Here is a 20,472-nt window from a genome sequence, read left to right on the forward strand (position 1 = left end):
TAGCTTCTCAGAGCACTCACACAAGGTTGGCGCCGGTGGCGACACCTACAACGTGCTGACATGAGGAAAGTTTCCAGCCGATTCCTCATACACAAACAGCAGTTGACTGCCGTTGCCTGGTGAAACGTTGTTGTGGTGCCTCGTGTAAGGAGGAGAAATGCGTACCATCACGTTTCCGACTTTGAGAAGGGTCGGATTGTAGCCTATCGCGATTGCAGTTTATCGATCGCGACATTGCTGCTCGCGTTGGTCGAGATCCAATGACTGTTATCAGAATATGGAATCGGTGGGTTCAGGAGAGTAATAAGGAACGCCGTGCACGCTCCCAACGGTCTCGTATCACTAGCAGTCGAGATGACAGGCATCTTCTCCTCATGGCAGTAACGGATCGTGCTGCCACGTCTCGATCCCTGAGTCAACAGATGGGGACGTTTGTAAGACAACAACCATCTGCACGAACAGTTCGACTACTTTTGCAGCAACATGGACTATCAGCTCGGAGACCATGGCTGCGGTTACCCTTGACGCTGCATCACAGACAGGAGCACCTGCGATGGTGTACTCAACGACGAACCTGGGTGCACGAATGGCAAAACGTAATTTTTTCGGATAAATCCAGGTTCTGTTTACGCATCATGATGGTCGCATGCGTGTTTGGCGACATCGCGGTGAACGCACATTGGAAGCGTGTATTCGTCATTACCAAACTGGCGTATCACCCGGCGTGATGGTATGGGGTGCCATTGGTTACACGTCTCGGTCACCTCTTGTTCGCATTGACGGCACTTTGAACAGTGGACGCTACATTTCAGATGTGTTATGACCCGTGGCTCTATCCTTCATTCGATCCCTGCGAAACCCTACATTTCAGCAGGATAATGCAAGACCGCATGTTGCAGGTCCTGTACAGGCCTTTCTGGATACAGAAAATGTTCGGCTGCTGCCCTGGCCAGCACATTCTCCAGATCTCTCACCAATTGAAAACTTCTGGACAATGGTGGCCGAGCAACTGGCTCGTCACCATACGGCAATCACTACTCTTGATGAACTGTGGTATCGTGTTGAAGCTGCATGGGCAGCTGTACCTGTACGCGCCACCCAAGCTCTGTTCGATTGAATGCCCAGGCGTATCAAGGCCGTTATTACGGCCAGAGGTGGTTGCTCTGGGTACTGATTTCTCAGGATCTATGCACCCAAATTGCGTGAAAATGTTATCAAATAAATGGCTCTGAGCACTTTGGGACTTAACATCTGAGGTCATCAGTCCCCTAGAACTTAGAACTGCTTAAACCTAACTAACCTAAGGACATCATACACATCCATGCCTGAGGCAGGATTCGAACCTGCGGTCGTAGCGGTCGCGCGGTTCCAGACTGAAGCGCCTAGAACCGCTTGGCCAAATTGGCCGGCGACAATGTTATCACATGTCAGTTCTAGTATAATATATTTGTCCAATGAATACCCGTTTATCATCTGCATTTCTTCTTGGTGTAGTAATTTCAATGGCGGGTAGTGTTTTTATGCCTTTACCTACTCAAAATACTGTGGTTTGTAGTCTCTATCTGTGGGCTTACGAAGTGTGCCGGATTTGTTGGTAGTAGGTTTTATCAGACATTGGCTGTGGACGTTTACCACGCCATAATGTTACTTGCCTCGTCATACAGCATCCACTTGGGCAGGCTTTAACACAAGCAACTCGGAAGTATCCTCTGGTCAAGTAAGTTGAGAAATCTGGAAATAGATGTATGTAAAAATATAAAGGCTTCTACTTAAATGTGTTTGTGTGTGTGTATGTCAGGATGGGGGACGGATCAGCGCCTGCTTTCCTAGCTCTGTACTTCATAAATTATTAGCTTGTGCCGTACATAGTCCATCTGACCAAAGCAAAGCCATTCGTGTTTTGAAATACACTGATGGAAAAAATCGCAACACCAAAAAATAGCTAACGTAGGGTAATGAAATTTCGAGAACACGTTTGTCTAGGTAATATATTTAAGTGATTAACACTACAAGATCACAGGTAATGTAAACGCGATATAAGACATTGTAAATCTAGCCGCCAGAATGTTGAATGCAGGCACGCAAACGCGCGTGCATTGTGTTGTACAGTGGCCGGATGTCAGTTTGTGGGACGGAGTTCCACTCCTGTTGCGCGTGGCCGGTCAATACAGAGACAGTTGACGCTGTTTGTGGATGACGCTGGAGTTACCGTGCAATGATGTCTCATATTTACTCGATTGGGGAGATGATGATATTGGCGCCCGTACTAATTCCCAACCATTGCTCAGTCCAACCTCGCCACTTTCATGAATGAAATGATGAGGACAACACAAACACCCAGTCATCTCGAGGTAGGTGAAAATCCCTGACCCTGCCGGCAATCGAACCAGGGACCCAGTGCTAGGGAAGCGAGAACGCGATCGCGAGACCGCGAGCTGCGGACGATTGGGGAGAGATCTGATGTTCGAGCAGGCCAAGGCATCATGTCGACACTTTGAAGAGCATGGTGGGTTACAACATCCTTAGCTGCTTACAGGCGTTGACATACGTCAAAGGGGACAGATGAAAATGTGTGCCCCGACCGGGACTCGAACCCGGGATCTCCTGCTTACATGGCGGACGCTCTATCCATCTGCACCACCGAGGACACAGAGGATAGCGCGACTGCAGGGATTTATCTCTGGCACACCTACCGGTCGGGGCACACATTTTCATCTGTCCTCGTTGACGTATGTCCGAAAGAACAGATACCATCTTAGTATATATCAGTTGTTACCTGGTTGTCTTCACATCATTGAGTCGCACTCATATGAGTAAGCAACCAGAGTTTCTGTTACTACATTGACGATACAAATGAATTAAGAAGAACGAATAAAAACCGTTCAAAAGATGTTATTAATGAAAATTTTTTGTTTGTGTTGAGAAGTTATTTGTTGCAAGAGTGTTTGTGCTACATGCTCATTGTGTTAAATCTTAACCAATGTTACTGAACAGAAGGATAGACATTAACTAAGTGAGGCTGAAGAAAAGGGAAGTGGACTATCTTCGAGACTGATGATTTTGGACGAAGTGACTTTGGGTTTTGGAGGCAGTATTAACATTCACGATCTATTCTGAAAGGCCATTACATGCTCTTTAAGTGCTCTAGAGTTTACGCAAGTGAAAGGATGTCGTAATTTTTGACTCTGATGTAATGTTAGCCCAGATATATGACTTTTACAGTCGCGCTCATAACTGATTAGTTGCAAGTACTAATATCGTTGGCTGTCTTAGCAATGGACGACAATATCTACATGTTGAGCTGCAAAAAATACGTTATTGCTTGAGATTAGGAGCAGATTCATTTATTGCAGTTACGCAGTTAATGCCCGCTAGTTCTATTAAACAAGATCCTGCTAGGGAAAGTATTTGATCGCAAAATGTGACAGTGATATAGACCAAATCAAAATTGGTGAAACAGTCTGTAACATCATGGTAAACGTTAAGGCCTTATAAGCCAGTGTGAAGACTGTTTAGCTGTTAAGAGTATTGAAAGACCACACAAATCATCATATACGAGGGCTGTTCGGAAAGTAAGTTCCGATCCGTCGTAGAATGGAAACCACTGTCAAAATCCAATGAAGTTTTGCACAGATGTGTTGGCCAGTGTCTCTAATACGTCCATCGATCGCATCACGTCGCTCGTTTCAGTTACGAGTTTACAGTGAACACGTAAAGATGCTTCGGAAAGTGTGTCACTCGCCAAGTATGAGGGTCCAGTGAGAAATTTCGCCTGATGGCATGCAGCCCACGTAACATAACTGTCACGCCGTTCCTTCTTCATGACAATTCTCAGCTGAACTCTGCAGGGGCAATGAAGATCCTCCTACAGCGTTTTCAGTGGGAAGTGTTTGATCACCCACAATACAGACCGCAGATGACCCCCTGAATTTCATCTCTGCTCACTTGAACCGATGGCTATGAACATTTTATCACAGGCAACGAGGTATAGATCAGCGTAGAGACTTAGCAGAAAGCACAGGCGGCAGCCTTCTATGACGAGGGTATTGGAAGGCTTGTTACGATAAGTATGTAAGTCGGAGCGGCGACTACGTAGACGAATAGCTGGAAGGTGTAGCTCATGTTGCATATAAAACATTTTTGATTTTCACAGTGGTTTCCATTGCGCGACCTATTGGAACTTACTCTCTGAATAGCCCTCGTAGCATTCAACTTGCGAATACCGTTGATGTATTGTCAACGAATAACACGATCAGTTCGACTGACGGACTCTCCGCAATAGACAGAACTTAAATTGTTTGTTGGATGTCAACAGTGTGCCAAGACCGAAGAACTAAAATTCTTAGTTGTCTTTTCATCAAGACAGACTCAGTGAGACTTAGCCTTTTCATTTGCGTGATAACCTTCTCCTCTAAACCACGGCCTTCAGCCAGTTACTTACAACTTGTAAATCTGGTATTACTATCCGTCGGAGTAGATAAATAGTGTTTATTTTTGTAAATAAACTTTTTAAAGAATCTGTTACATTTTTGTATCGCCTACGGCGGGTTATTCACTCTCTCAACATAATTTTAAGAGTGCAATGTTTCTTATTCACTGATGAGCCAAAACGTTATGACCACCGTCCACAGCGACGTTGGATGCAGCCTGGGGGCGTTGCGGGATCGTGACGCGGTAACATAAGTATGTGGGCCGAGCAGACACGGACGGGGGAACACCCTAGCGAAGATGTGGGCTGCAAATGGGGAAGTCCGTTGAGATAAGTGACTCTGTCTAATGGCAGGTTATTATTACGCACAGCATGTGAACGAGCGCCTCGAAACGGTGAAGCTGGTCGAATGTTAACGTGCTACTGTCAGAGTACCTATGGAAAGAGGGAGAAGAACAGTAAAACTACCACTAGGCGCTAAATGGTTGGACGTCCAGGATTCTTCACAGAACGTGGGGTTTGGAGGCTTGTCTGCTCTGTAAAGTAGGATAGATGATGATCTGTCCCATCTCTGCCGAAAGAGCACAATGCTGGTGCACGCACAAGTGTTTCGGAGCACACCGTTCATCGTACACTGTTGAACATGGGGCTTCGTAGCAGACCACCCCTACGTGTTCATATGTTGACCCGACGACATCGTCAATTACGATTGCAGTGGGCACGGGAGTATCGGGATTCGAGCGTTGATCAACGGAAACGTGTCGTCTCTTCCAGTGAATCGCATTTTTGCTACACTAGGTCGATTGTCGTCTCACAAAATCCGTCATCGAGGGGAACGGCAGCTCGGAATTTGCTTTGCAGCACGAGACGTATACAGGCTGGTGGGAGCAGTATTATGCTATGGGAGTCATTCTCCTAGGTTTGCTTGGGATCTGAGGTAGTAATCGAAGACACGCTGACAGCTGCAAACCACCTGCATCCCTTCATGATTCATGTTTTCCCCAACGGAGATATCATCTTTCAGCAGCATAATTGTCCGTGTCTCGGAGCCAGGATCGTGCTACTGTGGTTCGAGGAGCATTACAGCGAAGTCACGTTGATGTCTCTGCGACCAAATTCGTCTGATGTAAATCCCATGGAACCCGTCTGGCTCGCTATCGGGCGCCTCATCGCGTACGCATATCAGCGGCCTGTTATTTACGCGAATTACATGACCTGTGCATAGACGTCTAATGCCGCATACCTCCACAAACCTCCCTGATACGCAGAACAACTGATGTATTTCTTTCCAAAAGCAGACAGACAAGCTATTAAGCAGGTGATCATGATGTTCTAGCTCATCAGTGTACATGTGTACAAACTTAAATGACTGCTACATTTCTTGATGATTGTGGGTCGCTGTAGTTTGGGTTGTTGGACTCAAGACAGCATTTTATTTAGCGCTTCAGCAACTTAAAGTGATGCGATTGTTAGTACAATAAATAAAATATTAACACTTCCTTTATTAAAAACGACTAAAAGCGAATTTCATATAACGATTCCCCTCTCCCCTCCCCGTTCCCCATTTCCCCTTGACGCACAAACACACAGACTCACACATCTGCAAGAATGAAAAGGCCATAGAAAAGCTAAAGACAGAAAATGATTGTTGCTCTAAAGCACAGGATAAGAAATAAAGATTAAATGAAATGTTGCAGCAGACAGAAGTGGGTTGCTGATACTAGACTGAAAGCTGGTGAGCGCAGCAATGTGGAGACGGATTAGGTAAGGAAGAATCTGATGGCTTACAGAATTTGGAAAACTGAAGCATATTCGTCTCGTAAGTCGCTAAAGTCCCAAGTTTAATTTACAGCTGTCTACTGCTGTAAAATAAAACACTTTCCAAAGGAATGTGGTCAAATATACGATTTACAACGCCCTTAACAAATCAGAATTCCTCCGTGGGCTATAAGTCAAAGTATTTGTCTATGTAACGCATTTTTTAAGCGCGCAGTTGCTGTTGTTTGCTTTAAAAAAATTAATAGTAAACGAATCATGTATTTTAAAATCACAAACAGTTTGTTAAATATATTCATCATTAACTGAGTAAATGAGCCTGTTTTCACTTCAAAGCGTTTCATATTTCGAAATCAAACTGAATACAGCTGTTATTTTCTGTTCCATCTTAATTGTCGCGCCGTACTTACTCTTTATTACAGCGATCGCCGAAAACCTAGCTTCTTACAAAAGGAGTGAATATTCGTTGAGATTTACCACCGAGAGGTGGATATTTATCTTTTACTGACATCCAGAAATCGCCAAGTCCCATGCTGATGCATTGTGTAAGAGACGTTCACATGAAAATGAGACAGAAGGTAGAAAATAAGTAAACTGCTCATTGTTTCAAAAGCAATTGCTATAACTATTAACACATTTATCACAACGTGAGAAAAGATGGTCAGCGCCTTCATGGAAAAACGTTTGGGATTGCGTATGGAACCATGACTATACCCAAGTGACACCTTTCGCCCCACGCAAATCGTCTACCACGAATATCTTTCTTCAGGGCTCCAAAAATATGAAAATTTAATGGAGAAAGATCATGACTGAATGGATGATGTATACGAGGTGCATTCAATTTCTAAGGCCTCCGGTTTTTTTTTCTTGACTGGAAAGAGATAGAAACATGCGCATTGTTTTAAAATGAGGCCGCGTTCATTGTCAATACGTCCCAGAGATGGCAGCACCGTACGGCAGATGGAATTTTACCGCCAGCGGCGAGAATGAGAACTGTTTTAAATACTTAAAATGGCGACGTTTTCCTTACTTGAACAGCGTGCAATTATTCGTTTTCTGAATTTGCGTGGTGTGAAACCAATTGAAATTCATCGACAGTTGAAGGAGACATGTGGTGATGGAGTTATGAATGTGTTAAAAGTGCGTTCGTGGGTGCGACAGTGAAATGAAGGCAGAACATTGTGTGACATCAAACCGAAACAACCTCGGGCTCGCACAAGCTGGTCTGACGACATGATCGAGAAACTGGAGAGAATTGTTTTGGGGGATCGCCGAAAACTGTTGAACAGATCACCTCCAGAGTTGGCATTTCCGTGGGTTCTGTGTACACAATCCTGCATGACGACCTGAAAATGCGAAAAGTGTCATCCAGGTGGGTGCCACGAATGCTGACGGACGACCACATGGCTGCCCGTGTGGCATGTTGCCAAGCAATGTTGACGCGCAACGACAGCATGAATGGGACTTTCTTTTCGTCGGTTGTGACAATGGATGAGACGTGGATGCCATTTTTCAATCCAGAAACAAAGCGCCAGTCAGCTCAAAGAAAGCACACAGATTCACCGCCACCAAAAAAATTTCGGGTAACCGCCAGTGCTGAAAAAATGATGGTGTCCATGTTCTGGGACAGCGAGGGCGTAATCCTTACCCATTGCGTTACAAAGGGCACTTCGGTAACAGATGCATCCTACGAAAATGTTTTGAAGAACAAATTCCTTCCTGCACTGCAACAAAAACGTCTGGGAAGGTCTGCGCGTGTGCTGTTTCACCAAGACAACGCACCCGCTCATCGAGCTAACGTTACGCAACAGTTTCTTCGTGATAACAACTTTGAAGTGATTCCTCATGCTCCCTACTCACCTGACCTGGGTCCTAGTGACTTTTGGCTTTTTCCAACAATGAAAGACACTCTCCGTGGCCGCACATTCACCAGCCGTGCTGCTATTGCCTCAGCGATTTTCCAGTGGTCAAAATAGACTCCTAAATAAGCCTTCGCCGCTGCCATGGAATCATGACGTCAACGTTGTGAAAAATGTGTACGTCTGCAGGGCGATTACGTCGAGAAGTAACGCCAGTTTCATCGATTTCGGGTGAGTAGTTAATTAGAAAAAAAAATCGGAGGCCTTAGAACTTGAATGCACCTCGTATAGGGCAACAATCATCCCACTGAGAAGAGTCCTTCTTCATCTCGGCCAAAACAAGCTCAACAAGTAAACAGTAACTTTATTGTCAATCTTTTTCTATTACTTTTTTTATACTGACATGACTGTTCATAAAAAATGCGTCCCTGCTGTTCGTAAATCAATAAAGTGTTCTATCGCAGTATTCTAAGACATTCGAGGAAGGATTTTAGGAGAGAACGTCCACAGAAGTGCTCTACGATCGATTGGCTACTTCGCCATGACGCTGAACGATCGGCTATGGCCAACATTATTTAGGAACTTTTGACTGAGAATAAGATTATAGCTTGTCGCCATCCGCTTTACTTAGCTCCGCGTCACTTCTTTCTCTTCGTCAAAATGGAAATGAAGTTCAAGTGGTCGAAGGTTTGATACAATTCAACTGGAATCGCGGAGGGCACTAAACTTCTTAACAAAGAAACACTTCCGGTACGTAATTAAAAAGTGACGGAAACGTTGAAATCGGTGTATTCATGCCCGAGGAGACTACTTTTAAGATGATGGGGCAGAATAAACTTTAGTAATACGTAACAATTTTAACTAATATAGGGTGTTTCAAAAAGAATGTTCGTATTTAGAACGCATGTATTTATTAAACTGTAAGACATACAACTATGAAACTCGGGATTCATATGTACGAATCTTTCAACTATAGATTACAGATGTTCAATATGTTATGAACCAGTGATACGAACAATATCACATCGATACTCGAATTCCTCCTACACTCGGATAAGCATGTTCATCGTCGCTGATGTTAAGGCAATACGGATCCGTCTCTTCAACTCTTCCAGGTTCTGTGGTAATGTTGGTGCTTAAAAATGGTCTTTAATGAAACCCAGCAGGAAGAAGTCGCAGGTCGTCAGATCCGGTGATCGTGGAGGCCAGCTGAGGAATGCGATTTCACCAGCTGTTTGACGACCAATCCAACGGATCGATAGAGTTTCATTCAGATATTAATGCACTTGGCGACTCCAGTGAGAGGGTCTTACTGAAAAATGAAGTTGCGCTGATCCAGCCTCGGTGACAATCAGTTTTGTAATACTGTAAGATACTGCTGACCGTTAACTGTGTTTCTATCAAAGAAGGATAGGCCATAAACAGATGAATGTGATAGCGCACAAAACACATCGATTTTGGGTGAAGCTCGCACATGTTCAGTGTGTGCATGTGCGTTCTGTAGGCCCCAAATTCGAACATTTTGTTTGCTTACTTTCCCAATAAGATGGAAAGTCACTTCATCATTGAAAATGATGCGTTGTGTGAAAATCTTATCGTTGTCAATAGCATTCTGAAGCTCGTCAGAAAACTTTAGCGTTTGTCGTTATGACGTAGAGCCTGAAACAGCTGTTACTTGTACGGCTTCATTACCAACCGATGTCTCAAAACACGTCAAATTATTGTTGTAGGCAATTGTAACCCCCTACTGGCACGACGAGTTGATTTTGTAGTACTACGTTGAAAAGCGGTGTGAATTCGTGCGGCATTTTTGTCGGAAACATGAGGCCGGAAAGTACTCTTTCCTTTACATACACAACCTGTGTCTACAGACTGTCGATACCATCTGCGAATGTTCCATACATTCAGAGGATCAGTTTGGTACCTCTTCCTGAAACGTCTTTGCACTATTATCACGAAATTACATTTCGCAAACTCGAGAACACAAAATTATTTCTGCCGCGGAGTAGCCATTTTGAAACATGTGACGTTAACGAAACAAACAGAAGAAACCCGACATCGGGTGGCAATGAATATAAACTCGATCATGTATTCGTTCCTCCAATATCCGAGCCGTAGCGCAGCGGTCGACAGATTTGACAACGTAATACTTTGCAACATGTTTTTTTTTCTTTTTTTAAACACTCCGTATTTCGGAAACTTCTACATACCAGCCCGCAGTTTCTAGCATTTTGTTTTCCCTGCACGAGCAACGTTGGCTCGTGATGAAGCGCCGCTCTGAGTGCAGCAATTGGCTCTGCCGGACGTCACAACGCGGCCATTTAGCTTTTATTGGCGCGAACGCTGCATCGGAATTTATCGCGGACTATTCTCGCGTCCGTGTACAGCGAGCCAGAAGAGCAATGTTGACTCTGTTAATTACGGTGTGCGTGCAGCAACAAAACTCAGTCTCTTCGCCGGCGGCCGGGTGACCTATGCTTCATTTACCGGCCAAATAACCAAGTACCGGTCGTCCAGTCTCGGGGAGTTTGAGTTTCACCGCAGATTGAAACAGCACTGATCATACAATATAATGTGCGGCTTACTGTTGCTGTGAATACCTCCGGCATAGAATATCGTCCATAATTTCAAATGGCTCTGAGCACTATGGGACTTAACTTCTAAGGTCATCAGTCCCCTAGAACTTAGAACTAATTAAACCTAACTAACCTAAGGACGTCACATACACCCATGCCCGAGGCAGGATTCGAACCTGCGACCGTAGCTGTCGCGCGGTTCCAGACTGTAGCGCCTAGAACCGCTTGGCCACACCGGCCGGCTCCATAATTTCTCAAGAAGCTTTCTCATCATGAGAAATCGATATAAAATAGCCACAAAGAACATGAAATGGGTTAAAACATCCGCTCCTCACTGAATATCTAGATCTAGGTATGAGGTGGTATCCAAAAGTTTCCGAAATATGTGAATTAAAATTATTACGCCTAACCTTGATTTTATTCAGCGCCATCATCTTCAAAACTTGGGAGCGGAAGCACCGATTTTAATGGTTCTGCTACATTTGTGACCAGAACGGACGAACTCTTTATAAATAGTCTAAAATTTACTGTTGCTTGTGGCTTATTTTAATGATCACATAATAACATCTTTGAATGATAAAACATCACCAGTTGGGATCTTCTGTCACTTATCGAAGGCATTTGATTGCTTCAGTCATAATATTCTATCAGAGAAGTTAAGTTTTTATGGAATATGTAATTCAGTAAGTGCCTGGTTGAGTTCTCATTTAAGAAACAGAATGCACAAAGTTACTTTAGCCTGTGGGAATGAGACAAAGAGGGATGCCACGTCATCTGTATGACGAGAAATTACCTTGGTGGTCCCACAGTGTTCGATCATTGGCCCACTGCTATTCTTACCTTCTGTTAATGCTGTGCCATTTTATTTGAATCAGGAGGCAGACGTGGTCCTCTTTGCAGATGAAACGAGCATTGTTGTGAAACCGAGCAAAGAAGTATCAACAGAGAAAATATTAAAAAACTTTTGTGGAACTTGATGAATGGTTTTGTTCAAATGGGCTAACTGTAATCTTTGAAAAAAAAAAAAAACGCATTTCGCCTAGTTTTGTCCTGTCAAAAGCATCCCGCTTCCTATCGACCTAGTGTACCAACAGAAATAGTAAACTGGGTAGAAAACTGTAAGTTCTTTGGTGCGCATATTGATGACAACTAGAAGAAATCATATATTAGCCCTGGTAACACATTAGGTTTGGCTACTTTTACTATAAGAATAATTGAAAACTTTGCCGATGTAGAAGTGAGTAAATCAACTTATTTTGCATATTTTTATTCATGATATCTTCTGGGGCAATACTCTGTGGTACCTCCTTGCGTAGGCAAGAAGTATTCACTGCACGAAGGAAATTACTTAGAATTATGAGTGGAGTTCAACACATACATCTTGCAGGTATCCCTTTAAGCAGCTGAGAATATTCATCACAGCTTCACAGTGCATTTACTTACTTATGGAATTTCTTATTAACAATCCATTTAACAAGGGAACATTCCTAATTAATTTGGAAATACTGCTGAATTTTGGTTTATATTTTGTTTTCTGTCATGTATATCATGTGAAGCAATGTCGTTTATTTTACGTCCATGATGTAAGAATATATTGTATTTTAAGCATTTAGTTACTATTTATCGTTACTGTAATGATTTTATATCATAACAATGACTTACTTAAAATTTTCAATTAACAAAGTATATGTACGTGAAACGGCTACCTAAGAAACAAAAAAATGAATCTAAAAAGCAAAATAACAATTTAAAACATAAAGGAAATATAAATAAAATAAATAATTAGACCAATACTGAATGATTAGACATTAAATAATAAGTTGAAAAGACTCTGATAGTACATTGCGTACAGCTTATTTTCCAAAAATAAGTTGAAAAGACTCTGATAGTACATTGCGTACAGCTTATTTTCCAAAACAGGTGTATTTAAAAAACTAGCTTATTACTCATGGATATATCTAGCTAGAAAGCTTCTTTATGTTGTAAAGAAGTTTTCGGTTTTCAGCGTTAATTAATGGTGGTGGGATACTTTGAAAAATTTCAAATGATTTCAAAATTCGACTATACTGCTGCCAAGAATGTTAATTTCTTATCAAAGTTTATATGAGAAACATTTTTGGTATACCATCGTTCAGAAAATATTCCCTCTGAACTTAATATGGCAAATTACTTTTTTGGGGTTGTTCTACCCCTCAAAAATGAAATTGGACATAAAGAAAAAACTAAGTGTTGCATTATTTTACACCTTCTACATGCTTGCAAGTTTCATGAAGATCGTTTATTGACACTTGGGGAATGTTTCCTTGTAAATACGAGGGTAACAGGTATATTAACAAGTACAACGATAGAAGCCAAAATATCAGCATTACCCTTTAATGAATCTAACTTTGGCACAGAATGGGTGAATATACAGCCCTAAAAACCTTTGAAAATCTACCCTTGGAAGTAAAATGCCTGACAGATACAAGAAATGTATCAATTGTGGATTGAAGAGCTTTCTCCTTAACAATTCCTTTTATGCCATAGTGGAACTCTTGAATAGAGGTAATTAGTCATTAAAGAAATACTTGTAAATGGCCCATAGGCAGCCAAATAAACATTATTTTGTACTTTTTTACTGATTTGTATATAATTTTGTATGTTTGTTCTGTTTCTATAGTCCGCATCATAGCGTTTATCGTGAATTTAATCTATGGAAGAAGTAACTAAATAACTGATGTCAATCTCATGATGGCAGTACAATATATGTGATGGTGGTAGCAGCATTGTGGCACTGGCTTTCTCAAAGAACGATTCCCTAAATTTATGAGACACCATTTAGAGAGACCTGTGTCGCCAATCTACTAAAGACTGTAATTTAGTTTTCCTGAGCATCTCTGTTATACTTTAGTATCTGCTAGATCGATCTGTTAACACTCCTGAATTCTGAACGCAGTCGAGATGTACTGATATACGAACCCTAAATGTACATCAAACACTAGTACACTCTTGTGTGCCATGCCTATTATTCATACATGCCACTTCCAGAAATCCGTCAACAAAACTTATTCTTCATTCTCCTTCCCTTTTATGTGTTTTTTTGTTTCATATTGCTTGTAGGATATTGACTCCCCAGAAGGGGAGGAAGAAACGAAATGAAACTTCAAGGGTTCACGTTCTGGTACGTGATGTTATTACAGTGATTACAAAACAGAGACACATATACAAAGAGCTCGGCAGTACGAGCTCACTTATCAGGATGACGTTGTACCCACTCTGGCCTGGATGTACGCAATCACTCGTTTGCGAAGGGTGTCATAAAGCTGTCGCATCCTCTCTTGAGGCAAGCTGGCTCACAACTGTTGTAACTGGTCGTCGATGACCTGGAAACTGACTCTGGGATAGTGGTTTGGTTGGCTTGTTTGGGGGAAGAGACCAAACAGCGAGGTCATCGGTCTCATCGGATCAGGGAAGGATGGGGAAGGAAGTCGGCCGTGCCCTTTCAAAGGAACCACCCCAGCATTTGCCTGGAGCGATTTAGGGAAATCACGGAAAACCTAAATCAGGATGGCCGGACGCGGGATTGAACCGTCGTCCTCCCGAAAGCGAGTCCAGTGTTCTGAGATAGTGTTGAGGTCTGAAATGGTCCCCCACGGGTTGTGTTGGAGACAGATCAGGGGATGTTGCCGGCCGCAGAAGTAACCTCAACACCAAGCAGACAGTTCATAGAGATAGGTTCCATGTGTGAACGAGCATTGTCCTGTTGAAAAATACCGTAATGATTCTTGCACACGAGGGCGCCAGATGTCCATGAAGTATCGTTGTGCTCTCAATCAACACAAGCCGTTGAAGTCATATCTGACAGCTCTCCATACCATGAGGCCAGGAACAACACCACTGTTCCTCTGCAAAACATTGGAATAATGGGACCAGTCCCCAGGCGGCCGTGATACTCACCTATGATGGTCATCTGAGTTAGTGAAGACTAGCGAGGCTTCTCTGAACACAGTGTGACGCCACTCTAGTCACAGTTCGCTCCGAACACAGCCGTCCATGTTGTGGTGGCAATGGCAGCCTATTTATGGGACGCTAATTCTCTAGTCCTGCTGCAGCTAGCCGACCAATGTTGCAGCATGAGACACAATGATGCAGGGAATCTATTACTTCATCTCTGATGGCAGGCGCAAATGTGGAGGGGTTACGATATACTTGGTTCGATCCTCCATTGTAATGGTCGGACGAGCATGCTTGCCCTCGAATGTTCCACAAATCTGGATACAGCACGATTTGACCTGCCGGCTCAATGGAGACCCAATTAGGCCCTTTCCAAACTCTGTGAGCTGCTGATAACGCTTCATCACATCAGTACGCGGTACCTACATCTACATGATTACGCGGCAATTCACAATGAGTTGCCAGGCAAAGGGTTGATCCACCCACATTCAAGTTGTTTCTCTACCGTTCCATTCTCGAACAGTGCGGAAAAACGAACACTTAAATCTTTCTTTACACCTCTGCTTTCTGTTGTTTCATTGTAATGATCATTTCTCCCTATGTAGGTTGGTTTTCAGAGGAGAAAGTTGGTGACAGAAATTTTGTGAGATACCGTTGCAGCGAAAAACGCATTTATTTTAATGACGACACTCCAACTCGCGTGTCATATCGGGAAACTCTCTCCCCAATTTCGTTATAATACAAAACGAGGTGTCCTTCTTTCAACATTTTGAATGTCCTCTGTAAGTACTATCTGGTGCGCATACCACAACATTATCTATGTGATCATTCCAATGTAAGTTATTCGTAGTTGTTATCCCTAAGTATTAAGTTGAATTTACAGTCTTTAGATTTGTTTGTTTTATCGTGTAGCCGAAATTTAGTGGATTTGTTTCAGTACTCTAGTGCATGACCTCATACTTTTAATTATTTAAAAATCCACATTTCGCACCATACTGATGTCTTGTCTAAATCGTTTAGCGATTTGTTTTGATCATCTGATGACTTTGTAAGACGGTAAATGGCAGCATCATCTGCAAACAATATAAGAGGGCTGCTCAGATGGATTCCTAAATCGGTTTTGTAGGTCAGGAACAGCAGAGGGCGTATAACACTTCCGTGGGGAACGCCGGATATCACTTCTGTTTTACTCGATGATTTTCCGACGATTACTATGTTCTGTGACCCTTTTGACAGGAAATCACGAATCCATTCGCACAAATGAGACGATGCTTCATACGAATGAGGTTTGATTATACACTGAAGCGCCAAAGAAACTGGTATAGACATGCGTATTCAAGTACAGAGATATGTAAACAGGCAGAATATGGCGCTGCGGTCGACAACGCCTATGTAAGACAGCAAGTGGGTGGTGCAGTTGTTAGATCGGTTACTGCTGCTAAAATCGCAGATTTTCAAGATTTAAGTGAGCTTGAACATGGTGCTATGGTCAGCGCACGGGCGATGGGACACGTCTCTGAGGTAGCGATGAAGTGAGGATTTTCCCGTACGCCCATTTCACGAGTGTACCGTGAATATCAGGAATCTGGTAAAACGTCAAATCTCCGATATCGCTGCACCCGGAGAAAGATCCTGAAAGATAATCGTTCAACGTGACAGAAGTGCAACCCTTCAGCAGATTGCTGCAGATTTCAATGCTGGGCCATCAACAAGTGTCAGCGTGCGAACCATTCAACGAAAAATCATCAATAAGGGCTTTCGGAGCCGAAGGCCCGCTCGTGTATTTTTGATGACTGCACGATACAAAGTTTTACGCCTCGCCTGAGCCCGTCAACATCGACATTGGACTGTTGATGATTGGAAACAAATTGCGTGGTCGGACGAGACTCTTTTCAAATTGTATCGAGCGGTTGGGCGTGTACGGGTATGGAGACAACCTCATGAAACCATGGACCGTGGATGTCAGCAGGAGATTGCTCATGCTGGTGGAGGCTCTGTAATGGTGTGGGGCGTGTGCAGTTGGAGTGATATGGGACCTCTGATGCGTCTAGATACGACTCTGATAGGTGACACGTACGTAAGCATCCTGTCTGATTATCTGCATCCATTCATGTCCACTGTGCGTTCCGACGGACTTTGACAATTTCAGCAGGACAATGCGACACCCCACACGTCTATAATTGCTACAGAGTGGCTCCAGAAAAACTCTTCTAAGTTTAAACACTTCCGCTGACCACCAAACTCCCCAGACGTGAACATTACTGAGCATATCTGGGATGCCTTGCAACGTGCTGTTCAGAAGAGAACTCTACCCCCTCGTACTGTTACCGATTTATGGACAGCCCTGCAGGATTAATGAGGTCAGTTCCCTCCAGCACTACTTGAGGCATTAGTCGAGTCCATTAGACGTCGTGCTGCGGGACTTCCGCGTGCTCGCGGGGCCTCAACACGTTATTAGGTAGTTGTACCAGTTTCTTGAGGGGTAAGTAGCCTGTGAGGAACGGTATCAGAAGTCTTCTCCGTGTCCTTCACATTGTTTGCTCGACGCCTCACGCAGTTTGCGGCCGTTATACACCCTACCTGGCCTGGTAACTACAAACACGAACAACACTAATGTACTATGGTGGTCGTCCTATCTGTCACAGACAATTGAAACTATAATAATTTACATATCTACCAAAGACGTATCCGTGCATAAAGTTATACTGATGCCCGTCCATGTTTTCTGAGTGTCTCCTTTTCTTTGTGAGGCAGTGTACATCAGACCTAACGGGTGCCCTATCACGTCCGAATTCACTAAACCGTATGCATACAATAGTAAGTGTACGAGATGCAGTGGGGCCCATCGGATGCTTTTCCAGAAGAACATGAGTGGCAATCTTAATGGTACAAGTATCGCCCAAAAAGAATCTAAATAATTAATTTTTAGTTTCTTTTCTGGTATACATACAAATCCCCATTTCACAGTACGCAGCACGATGCTTGAGAGACAAAGCAAAATGGCGCAGTCCATTCATAAAATGAAGTTTCATGTGGTAATACGTTTTCTGCATTTGAAGGAGACAAAGCTGTGACAGTGCTTGCTGAGTTCGTGATAGTATACGGTAACAATCCACCATCATATGAAACAGTGATTATGTGGTGCACTCGCTTCCTGGGTGGTCAAACGAGTCTGAATGACAAACGGCTCGCTGTGAAGAACTGGAAATTGCAAGAGAAGATGAGTCCATAGTACTCGAAGACTGGCGAATGTCAAGTGTGTGAATAGTGAAAAAAATAAAATTTAATCGTAGATTGGTTATCAATATCTTGCACGACATTTTGACCACCTGCTGGGTTGCGAGACTGCTCCAACCCGTACAAAAAGGCTACCGAACCGAGGCAGTAACGGTATCGTTACTGTTATTTCACACCAGTACAGATGACCTGTTTAGCAGCCTAACCACCACGGGTACGTGCAGGGTATATCACTATGACCTCGCAACAAAGAAGTAAAGCAAGCTATGGAAACATATGAATTCAACCCCGCCGAAAAAGGTGATGATCCTCCATTAATGGGCAAAGTGATGCTGAGTGTATTTGAGGAGTGCCATGGTGCGGTGCAAACAGATTATGATGGTAAGAAATCACATAACGAGGTTATGGGACGATGTAAAGACAAAGTGGTACGGGAAGCTGTCGAAGAGGATTTTTTTTTATTCACGATGATGTCTCAGCACTCACAAGTGCCGCTTCTCTGGACTATCAAATTTTGCCTCACCCCCACATTTTTCCTGACGTGACCTGCAGTAACGTCTTACTTTATTTTCGGGTGAAGAAACTACTTTGTGCCAGACATTTTGAGAATGGCGATGAGGAGATTTTCGAAGCAGAATGTCTGGTGAACATCCAAAATGCAGACTTCTCCACCAAGTCATGCATCAGTAGGAAGAATATGTCGCGTTGCAGGGTGATTATGTGAGAGGAGTAGCACCATTAGCAAATTTAATGGCCTCAGCTTCTTTGTTTTCAAGGTGACAATCAAAATATTATGACTGCTCCTCAGACTTGCCATACTCCGTAATTTAAATGACAGCTGTTCTCTTCACTGTGGGTGAAACGCTGAGACGTGTAATAAGTTGCGTTTTTTCTATACAGCTGAGGCTCCCACAGTTAGTCGGCGCTCCAATCGTGGCTCTGCTGTCGTAGATTCTAAATTGACAGTGGAGGAAAATTCAAAAGTCCAAGATGGCACTGGCGAGAAAATTTAAAACTACAAGATGGCGGTAGCGAGAAATTAAAAAAAAAGGAAAATGGCAGAACTAGCCCAGTAGTGCCAGGAGGAAATTTTTTTTTTAAAAAACGGAAAAATTAAAAAGATCGAAAAGCGCCCAGTATTGGGGAACTAGCCCATTTATGCTTTGTAAGCCCACTGATACTATAATTCAAGATAGTGGCCTGTTCAAAAATATCCATAAGATCTGGATTTTGCGCTTGTTTCAACAGCATTCGAATATTTTTCAAAAATACATAAGGATATTGACAACAATGGCGTACCTTTTCACTAGTGATCTAACTTGTAGGTTAAGCAGCACTTGTCAGCAAGCTTAATTCGATTCACGTACCACACTTGGTATAAGCCACAATGGACTCTCACTGACACACACACACACACACTAATTGCGTAAATGGGGATCATGTTTAAAGTATCTGACTGACCTGAATTATTTGTCAAAAATACATAAGCGCACACAAAGCTTATGACACTGATGTTTCACAATCAAACAGTAATATTTGTAATTTGTTCCAGTCCTAAATGAGGCTGTATTACTGGTAGTAAAATTAAGATGTAGTATTTATCAAAAATCTGTAAGCATACACACACAGTGCTTACGTGAGTGTTCTTTCCACTTCAAAATACATAAAGAGTGTAATCTACAGCATTTCCTTATCTAAAATGCATGTAAAAAATATGTCAGCAACACTGTGTATATGTCAAGTGACGGAATGTTATTTGCATATCTAAGATAACATACACGCTGTAACTTACAGTTTCCCACATCTAAATTGTTCTTTAACTGTACTGAACAAACGTGATTAGCTGAAATAAGATGCTAAACAGTATGCTGACATTTCATCTTAGGCCTACTAAATAACTGACCAAGCTCCATTCAAGGGGGGAGGGGGGGGGGGGAAATAATGCATCATGTTCTACTCTAGAAAATATAACAGATGTTACTGAGAGGCTAATATCGTTTTTTGTTACTGGAGGTTATGTACGAAAAAATAACTTTCGCGGAAGGCTGCAACGTTTGACGATCGTAAGCATGGTGCAAGGACTATCTCAAATGTATACAGACCGTATTTCTGTACTAAATAACTAAATAATACCAAAATCTAATTGTAATGCGCCAAATACGAGATATAAAACAAACAACATATCTAAAGACAGACTATCTGATCAACCAACATTTTTTCTGGGAAGAGGGTTTTGAGGAGATCTTTAATTTGTTGTATCATTTAAACTATACAGTCTAATAGTATGCAAATATAACTTCATGTTGCTCCAAATATGAGATGTAAACATACAACATACACAAAGAAAATAACGGAGAAGCTTCCACGCACAGAGATGGAAGTCTGATACCTAGAAAATATGATCTTTGCACCAAAATAAAATTATTTATCAACTAAGTAAAGATACTGAGCACAGGCCAAATGCAGGTTGTTTATTTTATTGTAATATACAACTACAGCCTCTGACTGCGAAAGAGAATTCGATCACTGTGTCAAAATAAAATTATTTATCAAAGAATGTCACAATTTTGAGTACAAAACATATCTGGCACTACTGTTGTAATTTAACTGTCCTACAAGGTTTTTAAAAAATACAAATTGCTTGTACAGTAGCACAGACCAA

The 20,472-nt window shown here is 42.5% G+C and overlaps 1 protein-coding gene across 1 annotated transcript in view; it reads right to left on the reverse strand.

The window, feature by feature from the left end:
• LOC126199498 (synaptotagmin-10-like) overlaps positions 1–20,472 on the reverse strand; it is a 582,178-nt gene that overhangs the window by 18,038 nt on the left and 543,668 nt on the right. The gene's annotated exons all lie outside the window — the stretch shown is intronic.

Source organism: Schistocerca nitens, chromosome 8 (assembly GCF_023898315.1).
Source record: "Schistocerca nitens isolate TAMUIC-IGC-003100 chromosome 8, iqSchNite1.1, whole genome shotgun sequence".
In the NCBI taxonomy this organism is placed as follows: domain Eukaryota; kingdom Metazoa; phylum Arthropoda; class Insecta; order Orthoptera; family Acrididae; genus Schistocerca; species Schistocerca nitens.